Source organism: Stegodyphus dumicola, chromosome 8, assembly GCF_044657685.1.
Source record: "Stegodyphus dumicola isolate Sdum_Otavi_A_Nest chromosome 8, ASM4465768v1".
Lineage (NCBI taxonomy): Eukaryota > Metazoa > Arthropoda > Arachnida > Araneae > Eresidae > Stegodyphus > Stegodyphus dumicola.
The window spans coordinates 39651436-39670281 of NC_140775.1; the positions used below are offsets into that span (position 1 = coordinate 39651436).

The following is an 18846-nucleotide window of genomic DNA, read 5'->3' on the forward strand; positions in this document are numbered from 1 at the left end:
TTTGAATTGTCGAATTTATTTCAAACTTTACATATATAGGAATATATCCCTCTGGGTTAGTTAGTTAGTTCTAAGCACTGGCCCCCAGCCCACCTAGCAGGCGAAACCTGCCATATGGCTATGAGGGGACAGGCCAAGCCGCAAAGCATAACACACACACAAAAAAATTATATCTTATCTCGTTCATTTGCGCTTTTGCAGCTGAGGATGCTGGTTCGGTAAAACCATCGAAACTAGTCCTGTGAAAATTTGAAAATATAACGCTGATTTTTGTTGTTTGACTTCTAAATTACCCTATTTATAATGTTAATGTTTATATGTTAAAAAGTCAAAGCCTATGACCCCCCCCCGAAAAAAAAAAGAAAAGAAAAAGAAAAAAAAGAAGGTTCACAAAATAGACAGTCACTAGTTTTGAGACATGATAAAATATGATTCGTGTTAAATGCTATTTCTTTTTCACAAAGTATAACAAAACTTTAAAATCTAGCATTTCGAGGCAAACGAGAAAAACAGGTTTATGACATAAATATTACACGTATTTTTTAAGAGCTAGAGTATTACAAACCGATTTTCATTTTGTTCCAAAATTTCAGTAATCTCGTCTGAAATTTATTTCGAATTTATTTGTATTATCATCATAAATTTAATTATTTTATTTAGAGGAAATAAAAATATTTAAAATATTTCTTGTAAAATAAAATATCATAAAGATATATTATAATAAAAATATTTCTTGTAAAAAAGAAAAAATTGGTTCTTCCGGCGTTGAATCGAACCCCGGTCTCCCGCGTGACAGGAATTTATTTGTATTATCATCATAAATTTAATTATTTTATTTAGGGAAAATAAAAGATATTTCTTGTAAAATAAAATATAATAAAAATATATTATAATATAATATAATTTGTAAAAAAGAAAATATTGGTCTCCCCGGCGGGGAATCGAACCCCGGTCTCCCGCGTGACAGGCGGGGATACTCACCACTATACTACCGAGGATTACCTCTTGCCGAATCCCGGGATCGAACCAGGGACCTTTAGATCTTCAGTCTAACGCTCTCCCAACTGAGCTATTTCGGCACAGTAGGAATTGCTCTTTTACTGTAGATAAAGAAACTCTACAATTGACACATGGACGTATTTTGTGTAATCAGCTTTGAAAACACGTACTATTGTAATCTGTTACATGTACCATATATTGATTACGTTCGTCTGCACAATCTTTTTTCACGCTATTATATACAGCTCCGAAAGATACAGCTACAAAGATATGGCTTCCCCCGGAAGTTCGAAAAGTGAAAAATGTTCAACCGACTGTAATACCGGTGGGATTTTCAGTATCATTTCTAATTATCGAAGTTTAAAACTACATTATCACTAATAATGTGCATATATAAGAATTGTATTTTTAAATACCAATATACTACTGGTTAACTAAATACAGTAAAAAATCGAAAACATTATACAGAGTAATGAACATATGCTTACAAATACTTATTAATTTCTTATTTAATCACAAAAATATTTTAAGAACCTCTCGCCGAAGAATACAGAATTGCATGTTTTGGCAATAGTAATAAAACAATTAAAATAATAAATACAGTTATTAAAGTTTTAATAGATGCATCGTTATTATGATTAAAAAGTAATTTTTACTTGTACTAAATGGATATGCTTAAATAAAGTATACTTTTCGTATATGTAACTGTTTGAATTTGTGTTTTAACAGTTTATTCTTTTCTTAATTTCGGTAAAAAATAAATAAAAAAAAAATCTGAAATAAAAATTACCCTTTGGGAGTAATAAAATAAATAATTTTTCAGATCGTAATTTAATCGTAATTTAAAATCTGAAATCTTTCAGATTTTTTTTCCCTTTTTATCTATTAAATTTATAATTTTCAGTTATTTATTTCTATATGACTATAATTTTCATTTATTTATTAGTGTCTCTCTGAATTTTTTTTAGGGGATTTATGCTACGAAAAATGCAAGATGCGTATTCTCTGAGATTTCCGCACGCACGCACGTACAGACATTAAAAAAAAATACTTAAAATAGTTGGCATAAATCCTACATAGACTTTTTTTTTTTTTTTTTCGAAAACGTCAAACATTCGTGCATTTTTCTCCAATCAACAATTTTTCAGATCCGTGATTTTGGCTTAGTGGTAACGATATACACGTTACATGATTAATAAGCAAATAAATATATATACATAAATGTGCATGATGTGATTTTGACTTACAATATATGCGTAGTACTAATTATGTACATTAATTAATTTTGAAACCGCGTGTAAGCGTAAAGTCGTTTTCAGGATCTTTCGACTGCCTACAAAGAGCTATACGGGTTCACCAGCGGCCGAGCGGTCAAGACGCTGAACACTGGTAGTTCGGTCCGAGGTTCGAATCCCACGAACGGGCATGGCTGCATGGGCGTTTTCGTGGTTTTCCCCATGTGAAACGTGTGTACGAACCAGTTTCCCTTAGAAAGTCCTCCACGAAGGCATCCCTCCCTTTAGGCAGATAGCCCTTGCGTGCTTTGCCATAATTAAATAACCCAATCGGATCCAATTAAAAGAACTATACGCTTGAAATCATGTTTCAGTCTAACAATCAAACACACTGTCTTCCTTTCAAATCAGCCACCTTTATTTCAACATTCGGTTAGACAGGCATAGAAACTGTAATTGAAAGGCATTAGTATCAATAATGTATTAAAAGCACTTTCGGACTTTCTCTTCTATAACATAGACCTCGTATCTTCTACCACCGGATCTCCGAAGACTTAACGTATTATTATTCCTACTGGGCTTATCCTCTTTTCAGTTTTTTAATAAAACTTCATTGCATGTACGTTATTTCTATTCATATAAACTATGGCTTTATCATATCATTATTTCTCTTGGTATTATTTTAGCTTTAAGAAGTGCTTGGTAAGATTAAATATATTATTCTATTAAAACATAGAGAAAGCTCAGATTTTTTTACCACGGAAATTAAAGCCATTGTGTCTTCGTTTTGCGAAATGTTTTATTGAAAACTTTCCTTTCGTAAAACTAGAGTAGCCTTGATTTCTGTGTAAATGATGTGTTGCATATTATTATAAAAAATATAATAAATGTAAACATATATTGGTATGGTTACATACAATGGTTTCAAAATATTTAAAATGTTGGATGAATTCCATTCTTTTTCTTAATGTTCTAATCGTGATCGATGACTACTTTAACGCCGTAAGGACAAAATCGTCGTATACTTGCCGTAGACTAAGGATGCTCAAATTTTTTCTTGCACCTACCCCTTTTGAAAGAATATTTACCCCCTTATACATTCTTCTATAATATATAGTATACAACATAATCACAATGCAAATAACTATATATACATAACTTTAAAGATAGCAATTAGACTAAGATAATGAACAAAAGTTTTGGAAAACATCTTTATTAGAATGACGCTTTCTTACTTCTTGTACTCCTGTTATTTTTAATTTTACAAATATAAACAAGTTATTAGACACAAAATCGCAGATTACAACTGCTTTAAAATTTTATTTTAATTAATGTGGTGGCTTCATTTGATGTACGGATGCAATTTTTTGAATATTTGGCACAAAGCTGCTTTAATTCTTAAATCACCTCTTGCATCCGCTGTTAAGCTATTGACTCGATTAAAGCCTTCTTCCAGCGAGGAAGAAGAGGGAAAAGCCAATTATTTTGGTCCGGTAAACTTTAATTTTGGAAAGTTCTTCGGCTGACTTTTCAACTCCAAAATTTAGAGTACCCATGTATTTTGAATAAGATTTAAATTATTTGTGTGGTAAAGCTTTATATCAATAAACAATACATTATCAATTTTATTAATATATTTTTTGTAATCAATGGGATATTGATTATGCCCATCATTGCCAGTGCATATTCGGCTGTTGACCACCAGTCCAACTTTTCATCATCCTTTTTCTTAGAATGCCCTTTTTCTTATATTCTGCTGTGTAAAGTAATTTGAGTATCTGAAATAATGTAATAACTATGTAAATTACGTAATTGCATCTTGAGTCACAACGGCTACAATACCTTACAATGTTATTTGATGTATCTCCTAATTCTGTATATACAGCGACGCGAGACAACACCACCTAACCTGCTAGCAGAATGATGGTATTTCCGTCTCCCATTAATTGGAAACTGAGTTTCGAGTTCCGAAGACTTTCCCCCCCCCCCATTTCAAGGGTTTCATAGTTTACACCCAAGGATTAACAAATCGTAATATTTTTTGTGTTAAAGTCAAGGTAAAATTTCTTCAGGAAGGCAGTGCTTTACCACAAAGTGGCTGAAAAGAAAAATTACTTTCAGTCTGTTCTTAAACTGATCGCCATGAAATTTTCATCAGCACAAAAGAAACAAACAACAAAAAAAAAAAAAAAAAAAAAAAAAAAAAACATTTATAAGTAGTTTTGTAGAGACATTAAGTCATTTTAAAGCAGGAAACGAAAAATGAGCAATGCCCTTGCCGGGAATCGAACCTCGGACCTCTGGAATACGCACAGAGTGTGCTGACCATTACACCACGAAGGCATGCTAAGAAGGCGGGAGAAATACTTTAGAGCTTTACAAATTAACTTTGGGAAGAAATATAAATAATTGAAATATAAATATAAAATAAATAATTTTTCGCAGTTATAAGTCCTTATTCTTTTCTTATGTAGAAAATCCCGAGACTACCCCAAGGTAGTTGCACTAATACATTAAGTACCAAATAGGATAAGAAGACAATATAACTGTCTAACTACCGCATTTTCTGGCGTATTTTTAATCCCCTCCCCTTATTTTTACTAATTTTATCATCCGAAAATCGAGAGAGGAAAATTACGCGAATAATTAAATTTTCGAAGGACGCAGTTACAATAAGAACCTAACAAATGAAAAGTAGTCATGAATAAACTGCAGGTAACTATCCCAATACAATTTCTTTAAAAGAAGCCTGCATTCAAATAAGAATACAAAGTAATGTTAGCATTACAATATTTAATAAGATATCTTCATTTATACTTCTCATGACATCTTGACAATTCTTATTGTCGTCACTGCTACTCCTTAGACTTCAAATCCTCCATAAAATAACTAAAGAAAGGGAATGTGCAGTTGTTCATCAAAGAATGTTCATCAGAATCTCAGATTGAATGTCAGTTCGTGTTTGCTTTGATATGATGGGTCGGTTCTTGTTTTAAATTCAACAGTTAGAAAGGAAAGGTTCGAAGTGACTTTAGCAGGTGGCTTGCGAGGGTTTGTGATTTTTCGTAATAAGACGACAACAGTCGCTGAAAGGACGATCCCATTTAAAAATTTAGTGAAACTCGTTCTGTGAACGCACTGAGGAAAAGGAATATTATGCGAATATTTTTAAAACTTTCAGAACCTGGCGCTAAAAAGCTACGGGAAAATACGCAAGGAAAGACGATAATACGGTATTTCTTAAACTGGAAACTGCCAGCCAAATAGTTTCTTGACTGGAACAGACAAAATGGACTCAATAAATTATTAGTATGAATAAGGTCACAACATACGAAGTAGTAGAAAAACATAATATTTATAGAACTTTTTTCGAGCTGGAGATAATAGCTTGAAAAAAGATAATAGAAACTGTATGCATGAATATAATTAGTATCGTGATACTTAGGTGCTTACGTATTATTGCAACCACCTCAGTAGAAATGGCCGAATTTTCAGATGTCGCCAAACTCTAGCAGCAATGCGCATAACAGTTCTTTAAGTAACCATTCCATTATGAACCGCAGACCTAAAATTCACCAAATCACTTTTACTTCTGTAAAAATTCGCCAAGGTGGTTGTGCTAATACGTAAGTGTCGATACACATATATGTTTCAATAAATACTTGTTATCAGTATAATGATACATATACACGTTTTAACATACACGTATTATCAGTATAATGATACATTATAACGTATATTTACTTTACATTTATATGACATAACTCTAAATAGCTGTTTTTATAAAATTCAGTACAAATACTTCCTTCCTTCAACATCTTCGTTTCCTTCATGCACAATAAAACAACAGTTTTAGTCAGGCCGAAATAGCTCAGTTGGGAGAGCGTTAGACTGAAGATCTAAAGGTCCCTGGTTCGATCCTGGGTTTCGGCAAGTGCCCAGCGCTGTGAGCTTTTCTTTTATACTTTTCAGTTCTAGACCTTGGGTAAAGGAAATATTTTTATTTCGATCGAATAACATAATCAGATTAATTACAACAATAAAAAAATTTCGCTATAAAGCATTTTTTAATGAAAATAAACAGTGTCGGTCAATAGGGTTTAAAAAACTTAAAGTATTGTACACATGATAAGGCAACAGACACATTTCTAATAATTATTATAATGCTACAGATGCCAGTAAAAGTTATCTGTTAATTGGAAATTGAAGGATAAGGGAACCAGTCCAAGAAATAGGTCACGACTCATCTTAGTGTTTTTTAATTAAAACAGTTGGTAACCGGTGAATTACGTTTACTAGCTCTTAACTCGTCGACCAGTTCGTGGAAGCAATGCAGTAAATTTAGATAATTTTTTAAAATTTAATTAAAGTTAAGGAAACAGTTGATCGTAACTGATGGACACAAATGAGCATCGAAGCCATTGCTCATTGGTGACCTATAGCGTTTCAGTCACCAGTGCAGTGTTGTTACAGCTGCAAGTTTTGTCAGAGTGGCAAGTGGTAAATACTTGGTATCCAAAAAGGTAAATACTTGGCTCCAAAAAGTTTAAGAAGAATCAGCCTGCAGGTTGTATCACACATTCAAAATATTTTAGAAGAACCAATTTTTAGTACAATTTTTTCGCTTTATCACATGGTATAAAACAGCTAATCACCACGGATAACTTGGGAGTTCCCATGTAAATCGAAAACTACTCCCTTACAAGTAATGGTTGATGATGGGGGGGGGGGATTTAATGCTGATAGTTGTAGTTGAAAACGAACAACTTACACCCCCCCCCCGCCGAAAAGAAATAAAAAATCGTGAGTCTTTCTTTCAGTGGTAAAGGTAGGTAAAGAAATTGTCTAAAGCAGTTGTTCGTCCGAAAGAAATGGATGTGTGATAGGAGCCTAATCTACACTCATGTCCATAAATTAAGGATAATTCGGAGTCACGCGGAAATCGAACTTTAAAATAAATGTATCACCTGTAAAATCACTACACACATCTTCAAGAATCATATGCAAATTTCAGGAAGTAACCAGATGACACCGATGGTACGTCACAATGACGAGAGTGTAAGAGAGTGATATATAAGGAATACAGGCAAAGAAGTAAAATTGTTCGCAAGCGCTTTATAAGCATTTCAGTGCAATAACCGAATAGTTATGACACAAAGGACGCATTTGGATGATTTTTTACGTGGTAGAATTATCGGCCGTCTGGAATGTGTGCGTACCCAACTGGAAGTATCAGACGAACTTGGAATTGCCCAGAGTGTCATCTCCAGGCTTTGGCAACGATTCCAAGATGATGGTAATGTGAGTAGACGTTACAGCACAGGTCGCCCCAGAGTTACAACGCCGAATGAGGACCGGTATACTAACAAAAGAAACAGGCGGAGCACAGCCTCAGACCTGTCTCCTCAGCTCTCTTCAGCCACTGGTACGACAATTTCAAGGCAGACCGTGTACAGACGCTTAGGGCAGGTTGGTCTATATGCTCATACACCTGCCAGATGCGTTCCACGTACTGCAACTCACTGCCGCCTGCGGTTAGCCTGGAGTAGAGAGCATGCATTGTGGACACCGCAACAGTGGGCCTGTGTGATGTTTTCCAACGAGTCCAGGTTTAGCTTACAGTCTGATTCTCTCCGGACTTTCATATGGAGAGCTCCAGGTAACCGTTACCACGAAGGAAACATCATTGAACGACACCGTTACGGTGGCGCAGGAGTGCTCGTTTGGGGTGGAATTATTCTGGGTTCCAGAACTGACCTGCATGTTCAAATTGGAAACATGACAAGCCAAATCTATCGGGACGTCATTCTGAAACAACATGTACGTTTGTTTTGGGGCTCCATGGGCGCACAATTTGTGTTTATGGATGACAACGCCCGTCCTTACTGTGCAAACATCGTAAGCGAATGCCTTCAATCGGAGGATATCACCCGTATTGACTGGCCAGCATTCTCACCGGACTTGAATCCAGTACAGCACGTTTGGGACATGCTTGGCCGACGAGTTGCAGCCCGTCAACCTCCTCCTGCATGTCTACCGGAACTTCGGAGAGCATTGCGTGTTGAGTGGTGTAATATCCCCCAAGATCTGATCCATAATTTGATACTCAGCATGCCTAGGCGTTGTACGGATTGTATTGCATCGTCTGGGAGACATACAATGTATTAACATACAATGTATACCAACCATGTAATATTGGTTTTTTTGTAAATAGGGTTTTTTTTTTTTTTTTTAATTTGCTCCAGGGAGAAAAAATCGCTAATTTTTTTAATAATATCAAACATATAGCATCTTTTCTTTTTTGCTCTTTACCTTTTGTTTAATAAATAAGCTTTACAAATAAGCCAAATTTGTTTTGCTTCTAACTCTTCCTTTGCCTGATTTTGAATTATCCTTAATTTATGGACATGAGTGTATTTCTGACATTGATCAATCAATCAAATCAATTGACAATCAGATTAATTTCAAATTAATTAGGTATAGCTACCTGATTAATTTGTAATGAATTTGATTAATATGGTGTAAAGAATTTGATTAATTTACTCAGACAAAGCATTACTTTGTTCATCAAGATACAAATAGGAAAAAAGAGAAAATTGGACTCTCAGCGGCGGGGAACCGAGCCCCGCTCTCCAGCGTATCAGGCGGGGATACTGACCCAGGGGTAAGCCCTTGCCGAAACCGGGTTCCGGTAGTGACGGATTGAATGAGAAACCTTTATAGACCATCAGTCTAACGTTTTCCTAAATGAGCTATATGAGCAAAGTACGCTTTATTGTTTCACTATATATAAAGGAAATCTACAACTGTCGCAAAAAAATGTTTGCTCTATTGAATCTTAAAGTATGAAAAGCAAATACAAATTTAAAGCATTACGGAGGTACCATTACACTGATTACATTCATTTATACAATCGCATCATCTTTTTCCAAGCTATTACCTCGAATGTCACATAATTTAGTTCACAAGGATAATACTTTGGTCACGTAAGGGAACGTGAAAAAGTGTTCAATCGAGTTTTTGTCAATTGAGGAAGTATATAGCTTGAATAACTAAATCTAATCAAAAATCATAAAAATGGTTCAGAGTTTATACGAATACGTAATAGTTCCTCATCTAACTATATAAATCCTTTCTACAAGTTGAGTTAAAATAAATTACAAAATACATGTTTAGGGTAAAATCCTTTAAATTTTTAGGTCAAAATTCTTTAAATTTCATTAGCTATATAATAAAAAAATATTTAAATAATAAATAAAACCATACAGAGTTGGAATGAATAAATGAATCTGTATCACATTATCTGTGTTAAATACTATTTGTATTAAGTAAACACTTATAAAAATATTTTTTTAAGCATTATTATTTTAAAGTGATATTCTTTTGCGTTTAATCCTAGTATAAGGTACACGCGGGATTGGAAACTTGTGGCGACATTACGGTGAGCAGTAAATTCGACGGTTATGATGAACAAGTAAATGCGTGATTTTGGTGTTGGTGACAATTTTCAAAATCGCAGCAAGACCTAAAATTTTACACTCTTTTCTGAATTTTTTTATAAAAATAAATTATTTTTTAAAAAAGGAATTATTTTTATATATTCAGTTCTTTTTTCTTCCTCCCTTCATGTAACTTATTTATGTAAACTCATTTAAGGTAATAAGCAAAATTAAAGTGGCTTACTGGTCAGATACTTTATTTCGGGTGCAAAACTATTTTCATATATAACTAGAAAAATCAGCATAAAAGTCGAGGAAAATATCCAAAACCGTTAACCACGCTGACCGAAAAAAAAAAAAAAAAAAAAAAAAGCTAGCAATCTTTGAGGTAGATAAGATAATTTCTTTAGAAATTTACTGACTGTTAATTAGAGTTTCATTTCTAGTAGATTAGAAGGTGCTACTAAAAGTATTCTTCTATTCGTAGAGAATAATATTTGATCAATTTAGAATTAATTTGGTGAAAAAGAGATTCTGTATTAGATGTAGTTTTCGCGATTTCAGTAATTCCTGTAAAAATGCTACATGGGCTAAGAGCTCGCCGTCGATGGAAACGAGAACAATTACATAGATGAATGCTCTTCATATCTTTTTCTGATGAATTTCTGATCTGATCAGGAAGCCGGTCATTTTTCAAACTATCCTCTGAAAATCCTTGGATATATAACTCAAGATAGAGAAATTAATTTTCAGTTACTGTGTTTACTCGCGTAATAGTCGCCCTTGCGTAATGGTCGCGTCCCCGTTTTGAAGTAGAAAAAATCGCCAAAAGTGTATATATAATATTGTGTAGTAGATTTTCCCCGGATAATAGTCGCACCCAGACTTTCACAATGAAAAATTAGCAAAAAATGTGCTACTATTATGCGAGTAAATACGGTAAATATTTGAAAATAATAAATACGGAATAAATGCTTCATGCGTAGGTGTTTAATTCATGCCTTGAAATATGTGCTACTTATAACGTTATTTTCAGAAATGAAGTTTAAAATTGTAGGAAAATAAGATATTAAAAAACTTATATTCTGAAAACTTGAAATCATCTCAGAGTGAGAGTTTAACACTTAACAATTAAAAATAATGCCACCTGTTGCCAGCTGATAAAACTAAACTTGTACTGTTAAATAAAACTGAAAACTCCACTCAGAGAAAGAATTTCAATTTTGAAAACTCTGGTGTGTATTTCTGGATTTTTTTTTTCTCTTCCTTTCTCTTTTGAACGTAAAATAGAATAAATAGCTTTATCAAAATGTAAAAAAATGTAGGTCACTTTTTGGAAAAGAAAATTTTTTCTTTGATTACAATTAAAAGAAAGAAAGCAAATTATATAGCACTAAAATATTTCATCATTACAATTAGATTTTGTTTTTGAATGCAAGCGATAGTCTAAGTACTTCATCTTCCGATACTTTGAGCCGAGTCGGGGCGCAGCAAACTAGCTAGTATTACCAGCCAGTTATCTCAGAAATATCTCCACGAAGGCATCCTTACCATCAGACAGATAGTATTTGTGGCTTTGGGGTAATCGATTAAGCAAGTAAACACAAAAATTATTATTTTATAACACTGAAGAGAAAAACTTTTTTGTAATATGGAAGATATTTTATTAAATTAATGAGCAAAGCAATTTTTAGAATACAGCAAACTGTTGGAAGATCTTAAACCGTGTTAATTAGCAATAATTTCTGGTTTTTATTTATAGAGGATAAAACCTCCTAAATAAAAGCAATAACATCCTTGCCAGGCGCTTACAACATTTCTTGAAAGTATTAACAATTCAAGTGCATGGGGAAACATTTTTAGATTGTCTGAACGGCAAAAATGTCTGGAATCCTGGAGGTAAGAGGAATATTTGATTTCTCAGAAATCAGGTTATTTTGAAGCAGGAGAGGTGAAAAATGTGCAGCGCCCACGCCGGGGCTCGAACTTGGGCCTCTCGAGTACGCGCCGAGTGTGCTACTCTTACAGCACGAAGGCATGCTGGAAAGAGAGAGAACATACCTTATAACTATAATTTTCTACTGAAGATCAACGCTTTGATAATTCGATATTCGGATGTAAATAAAGAAGGAATGCACCAGATCTTTTCCTTTCTTAACTAGTTATACAGATTTAAAATATTAGCCTTATAACTTATAACTAAAGGAATTATTCTTAAAATTATACGGGAGTTGCAATTGATGCAAGACGTTACACAAAGGTGGACGTAATAAACCGTATTATCCTGTAATGAATACGATACTAGAATTAAATCATTATTGGTCTCATTTCAAATCCACTAAATAGAGACACATTCCGCAACCGAAGAGAAATTAGCGAGTTATTATCCGTTTTCCCACAGTCAAGGAAAAACTCGCTAATCCTAATTACCAATTAACCTCACGTCTGTTTACTGAATCCGGAGCACTAAGACTAAAAAATCACACAATTAGCTCGAGAAAATCCAACCGCCGCTGCTGAGGAACCGATCTTTAGTCTCTAATCTTAACATATAAGATCATATAGAAGAGAAGATAATAGCCCTGTAATAATAATGACGTCTCTTTAAAGCCTCCTACCGAAAAAGAGTCAAGAAAAAGCAGCTGTGGGATGAAGGGGCGCCGGTGGGGGCAACGGGCTTCGCCCCAGGCCACGAAGGGGCTGGCCCCGTTTTGATAGGAAGGCAGGTCAACATGCAGCAACCACTTTTTTTATGATCGTGTTGTTGCTGGCAGAGGATGGCGTTTTTTGTCTTCCATTTTTATTATTATTGCTAGAATACCTCTACCTGTTCCTCAAGCTGAACTGAAGCGTGATACGTCAGAAACAAAGGTAAAATATATATCATGGGCTTTTGCCGGACTGCCATGGCTTCAAGAAAGATTGCCCTCCCCCCGTTTTTTTTTTTTTTTTTTTTTTTTTTTTGTAATTGATTTCGAGTTTAGATTAACTTGTTCTTACTTTGTTTCTTCGATTTTCTTCGGCTATTTTTGGAGGTGCGGAGAGTGAAAGCAGGTGTTGCAGGGTGAGGTTCAAAGAAAGACTTCGACGAGAAGATGAATCTTTCCATCGGGACCTCGACTCACGCTGGTACCGAGGGAAGTCAACTAATCGTGAGTTCCTACATAATTATTCATTCTGACTCATTAGTGCTTCATTCATCTCAACTGAATAGCATTCCTATAAATGCAAGAAGTAGAAAACAGCTTACAGAAATGTAATCGTTTGTGAATTTTATCTACTGCCCCAAGATTGTCTGAATAAAATGCACTTTGGTTAAATATTTTAATTCTTACTGATTTGTTTTCATTGGCAATCCTCCAAAATATGAAACACTTTTGCTGTATTTACTGTATGGATCTCACCATAGGAAAACGAGAAATTTTGGTTAATTTTACATGGATTTTTAGGTGTCTTACTGTAACAACAAAAAATAAACCTATGTTAAGCTTTCGAAGACTTTTGTCTCATAGTAAAAAAAAAAAAAAAAAAAAAAAGAGGAAAAAAATGTGTGCTTGGCTTATTAGGATTTTAGATGTCTGTCTCAAAAAGAAAAATCTTTGCTAAGCTTACCAGATATTATTATAGGAAAATGAGAAACCTATTTTAAGTTTACTAAGTTTACTAGAATTTTAGGTGTCTGTCTCATTTAAGCAAAAAGAAAAATCTATGTCAGACTTATGAAGATTTTGCGTCTTATTGTAAGAAAACGAAAAAAAAAATTTTTTTTGAAGTTATTTTACCAGGATTTCATGTTTCTGCCTTAAAAAAAGTATAAAGAAAAAAAAATTTTTAAGTTTCTAAATTTCTTTGCGTCGCGTTGCTGGAAAACGAAAAATCTATAAAAGCTAACCAGGATTTATGTGTTTTACTGTAGGAAGAAAAAAAAACATTCTATGACATTCAAGATTTTCTGATTCTCATTATATATATATATATATATTTTCTCATTATATATATATATATATATATATATATAAAATGCAAAGCTTTTATCAGGCTTTCGTGTGTTTCATTTTAGAAAATATCACTTTGTATGTTTCTAGTTTCTGATATACGTGCTGCTGCAATGATTTTTCTAATTTTTCTCTTAGCTGCAAGATTCAAAAATTCACCTGATGAAAAATTTTGGGGCAATATTGTTCCTTGCAACAGCATTATGGATGGTTTATACGCTTATTTCTGCAGTCATCTACACATTAAAAATAGACAAATAATAATAACAAAGATATTAATATAAAATGTCGGAATGCTTTCAGATTTTATAATTACGCTCAAGGGGGCGTTTTCTTAGTATTTGTGTTACCTTTATTAAATATCATGTTCTTCGCACTTAAACCATAAAATTTAACTCAACAGCTATATAACAAAATATTTAAAAAGAGCATATTTTTAGAATTTCTGATACACAGCCTCGCGCACTAGAGATTAAAAAAAAAATTTTTTTTCCCGTACAGTATTGCCATTGCTTTCTTTGAAATCTTTGAGTTTTATTAATAAAAAATTCTTTACATTTTTTTAAACTATGAAATAGATAATAAAACATATTCCAAATTTGGGCTTTCAGATGCCCATATTCGAGTTAAAATTTGATGTCTCTGTTTTTTCACAATGCGAGAAACATACATACATTCATGCAGATTCTTATTTAATTTCTTTACATATAAATGGCCGCTACGCGGTCGGCCTTCGTCTGACGGCTTCGAAGGCTACCGAACCCCAAACGTTAAATTTAAAAACTGCACAGAATTTTACTCTGCGGAACAACTTTATCCCCCCCCCAAAAAAAAAATTCAATAAAAATGTATTACATATAAAATAAAATTACAATGAAATAAGCAATATCCCTTAATACAAATATTAATTATTTGTGTTACCTTATCCTAATAAATATTAATTATTCTAATAAATAAGTAACTTCCCGATGACTTTTCTCGACAAACGTCCAGTATCCAAGAGAAACATTAAATTTAAAAACTGCACAGAATTATCCTATCATTTTTCCAAGTGGCAACAGTGCTGGTATAATGAGAGAGAGTTAATGATTTGAAGCGATTTCATCAAAATACATTAAATAAATAAATAAACTCATTCGAATTTTGAAAAAATCACTTGAAAAAGTGCACTGGCTCTTGTCTAAATGCACCTATGTACCAAATTTCGTATCCCTAGATTTTTTAGCTTACTCGCAACACGAACGAAAGACACACACAGACAGATTCTTTTATATATATATATATTAATACCGGGCTCTAATATTTGGGGCGACAATTTGAAAAGTGAACCGCCGTTTTATAGTGGACGATATAAAAACGAAATTAATAGCCCCTTCTGGGCAAACTGCACCTTTGGGCTACTACTACTAATGATAATAATAATGAAGAGCATCTGAACAACCGCATAGAAATCAACGCGTTCTCGTAGATATCGGGAATATTTGCTTACCCTGTAATTAGTGATGGTGTACTATAATTCCGTCGCGAGTGATCTGAAGATTTATAAAAACTCTTGAATCCTGATTCTTGAAATTCGCTGGTCGTTACGTTTTGGAATTCCTATTTCTCAAGGAACTTCTTAAAAAACTCAGGAAATTAAAATACTGTTTCTGCTCAAATTTACAAATTATAAATTCTGAAATATGAAAATTATTTGTTTTTGCAAAAGTGTACAAATTAATTACAGTCTCTTGATGTTTAAATAATTTGATTATTTAACGTGAAGTATCTGAAAAATACTGAATGATCTGGAAAACGAAATGTCAGATTACGATATTTATCCAGAATCCATCAGCGACTGAGCAGTACGCATGTTTTCCCCCGAAACAGAGACAGTGAGTCTCAAGCAGAGTGGTGCTTAGAGACAAAGAAAGGATAAAAGAAAACGCCTCTTAAAAACAGTTACCTTGCTTTTTTTTTTTTTTTTTCCGGTGGTGGTGGGAGAAACAAACTTCCAGCCAATATCCTTCGTACTAATATAGAAAAATACTTTTGTTTTGCTTTGCTTTGTTTACATTTAATATTTTGCATTGTTTTAGATTGTAAACTTGTACAGAAAGTACTGTTGTAAAGTTTAGATAAAGAATCATCTGAGGTGCAAGAACGAGTTAATTCCATTTTATATTAATTCCTATGGGAAAATTTCCTTTCGGTTTCAGAACTTTTCGGTTGACGAACGACCATTGGGAATGAACAAATTCGTGAACCAGATTTTACTATATCAGAAAAATGATTTAATTATAAAAATAACGTTAATATTACAATACGAATTAAAAAGTAACAGGAATAAATCAAAATTTCGTGGATTTATTTGAAATTCGTGAAAAAGTCTGATATTACTGAAGTCATAGAAAATGCCCAGAAATACACGAAGGTAACTGTGGAAATTAGCGCCGCGGTAAAGTTGCTGCGCTATGTATAGCTGTAAATTTACAAATGCAGAAAAATATCATGTTTTTCAACAAACCGTAAATGAAAAGAATTTCTCCGTTTCTCGATTTTTACCCCAAAGGTGCGTTAGCCCTGAAGGGCTGTTAGTCGCGAAACGGTATTTTGTGTCGCTTGACTAATTAACTAAAGTCTCTTGATTTAACTCTCTTGAATGTCTGTTTTATTAGTTTCTGTTAAAATTGTTGCCACCAAATATTTCATTATTTAATGAAATTAAATAATGAAAAATCTACATGAATGTATGTATGTTTCTCGCATTGTCATAAAACAACGGTACCTAGAGCCATCAAAATTTGAATAACGTAATCTTCCATGGAATATGGGCATATGGAAGCTCTAATTTGAATTTGAAATTTGTTTTATTATCGATTTCATACTTTGTAACATCTCAACGAATTTTTGATTAACAAACTCAACGATATTTCAAAGCGAGCAATGGCAACTCTGTACGGGAGGAAAGGAAAAAAAAAAAAAAAAAAGAAACTCCAGCGCCGCGTGACTCTGTATCAGAAATTCTAAAGATAGGCTCATTTTAAAATTATTTTGCGATATTGCTGTTGAACTGAATATTATGGTTTGAGTACGTAGACCATGATATTTAAAGGTAATACACAAAACGTTAAAAAACGACCCTTTGGACGTAATTTTAAATCTGAAACCTTACAGATTTTCTTTTTCTTTTTTTTTAAAAAAACTTGTATTTCTATTTTGCTTTCATATTTATACTTCTATTAAAAATAGTCAGTAAAAGAGTAATTGATACTTGAGTAAATTTGGAAACCAATTATTTACTTATAGCTCTATACTCAATACTCGTGTAATATCCAAAACCGTGGCACATCGAGCAGTATATAACAGAGAAGAGCAATAATACGAAAACTCCCATGTGCCGATAGAAAAGCGTTCGTCTATGTAATTGTTTTCACCTCTTCCTAAGGGTCAATTCATAATACTTTTCGACCTTCGTAAGAGGAACTAATCTGGTCGTAAAAGCTGCATGTGGTATTTTATGTAACTTTTTTTAACTAACTGTAACCGAAGATGAAATAATCTTCTTTTGGATGAATAGATTTCTGAGAAGTAGATAGAGAGATGAAATGGGGTGACCTTTCGACGGAGATAAGTTAAGAATAGGTCCCATAAATTTATGGAGAGCGGAAGATTTATGGCAATAAAGGTGAAACAAAGAGGAAAAATTTAATAAAAATGTCAGAAATTTTTATTTACTTGATATCTTTATTAAAACAGACAATTTATTATTCATAAATGTGTTGATTAACTTTAGTTTTCCTCTGATAAATATTATTATAAAATATTTTTTGTACATTGTAGATATCTATTATTTAAATCTCATAGGTAAATTTTGAATTAGAAAAATAGTTTTCTTATTTCCTTATTTAATTATTTAAAAAAGCTTATGTTAATGCGAGCAACATGTTAAAAAACAATTTAAAAAAAAAAAAAAAACTCCACTATCCTCAAAATGTGCAGCAGGGATTGTTAGTATTATTATTCACACTTAGTTGTACATTATCAATATTAACATAAGAATGATGAAAACAATTACGCATTCATAACTTTTATGAAAGACATAAACCACTTCAATTGAATTTTGAATTTTAAAATTATTATATTTTTCATCCGACGTGCTTCAAAAATGAATTAATAACGTTGTACCTAAATGAAATTATATATTAAGTACGGCCAAACTGTGGTTCTTTGGCCAGTTAAATGCTGTTCGGTTTGTAACAAACAACATTTTCATTTCTGAAACACATTCCAGCTTGAAACAGACATTGTTTTTTGAATACGTTTTTTAGAAAGCATTCATTTAATTTTTCAGTTCAAGACATTATCATACAATTATTGTAATTTTCAACATTTCCATAGGAAGGGCCGTTTCTGCAAAGTAGTTAAAAGTCATCCAGACAGTAGAAGAATATATTAGCAACCGTATTGCGTCGACGATATGTCTCAAACCTTATTGAATGGTAATAAACTTATTGAATGGTTCGTGCTTTAAATCTTAGTGAATGGTCTCCGGATCTTATTGATGCAACTCAAATCTTATGTTAATACCAATATATTAACTGTACCTTTTTGTGCAGCAAGAAACACAACATATCTAATGGCATGCTTTAGTTCAATTAATTTAGTATTAGCTTTATAGTTATTTATGGTTAGCTTTTGTCTTCGTATATGGGTCCTCGCGCTAACTGTGTAGGAAAACTAAATGATTACTTTATTTTTCTTCAAAAGCTCTACTAAAAATTTAATAGTTTATTTTAAATAATTTTCATATAACTAGCTTCAGGTTCTCCATTGAGCGCTTTTTCCTATCTCACGAGTAAAAAAAAAAAAAAAAAAAAAAAAAAAAAAAAAAAAAAAAAAAAACTGAAATTTTTTCAGATTTTAAATTACGTCCAAAGGGGCGTTTTTTTTAACGTTTTGAGTGTTACCTTTATTTATTAAATATCATGTTCTTTGCACTTAAACCATAAAATTCAGTTCAAGAGCAATATCGCAAAATAATGTTAAATTAAGCATATCTTTAGAATTTCCGATATACACAGTCTCGCGAGCTGGAGATAAAAGTATTTTTTTTTCTATATAACGTTGCCATTTCTCGCTTTTAAAGCATTGAGTTTGTAAATCAAAAATTCGTTAAAGTTTTACAAAATATAAAAT

At 32.9% G+C, this 18846-nt stretch overlaps 3 non-coding genes across 3 annotated transcripts; 1 reads left to right on the forward strand and 2 right to left on the reverse strand.

Annotated features, from left to right (window-relative positions):
• Positions 1-926: 926 nt before the first annotated feature.
• Positions 927-998, reverse strand: TRNAD-GUC (transfer RNA aspartic acid (anticodon GUC)). Its single transcript has one exon. It is a non-coding gene; the product is annotated as a tRNA-Asp (tRNA).
• Positions 999-1006: 8 nt separating this feature from the next.
• TRNAF-GAA (transfer RNA phenylalanine (anticodon GAA)) lies at positions 1007-1079 on the reverse strand. Its single transcript has one exon. It is a non-coding gene; the product is annotated as a tRNA-Phe (tRNA).
• A 5015-nt stretch (positions 1080-6094) lies between these two features.
• TRNAF-GAA (transfer RNA phenylalanine (anticodon GAA)) lies at positions 6095-6167 on the forward strand. The gene has a single exon. It is a non-coding gene; the product is annotated as a tRNA-Phe (tRNA).
• The last annotated feature ends 12679 nt before the right edge of the window (positions 6168-18846 follow it).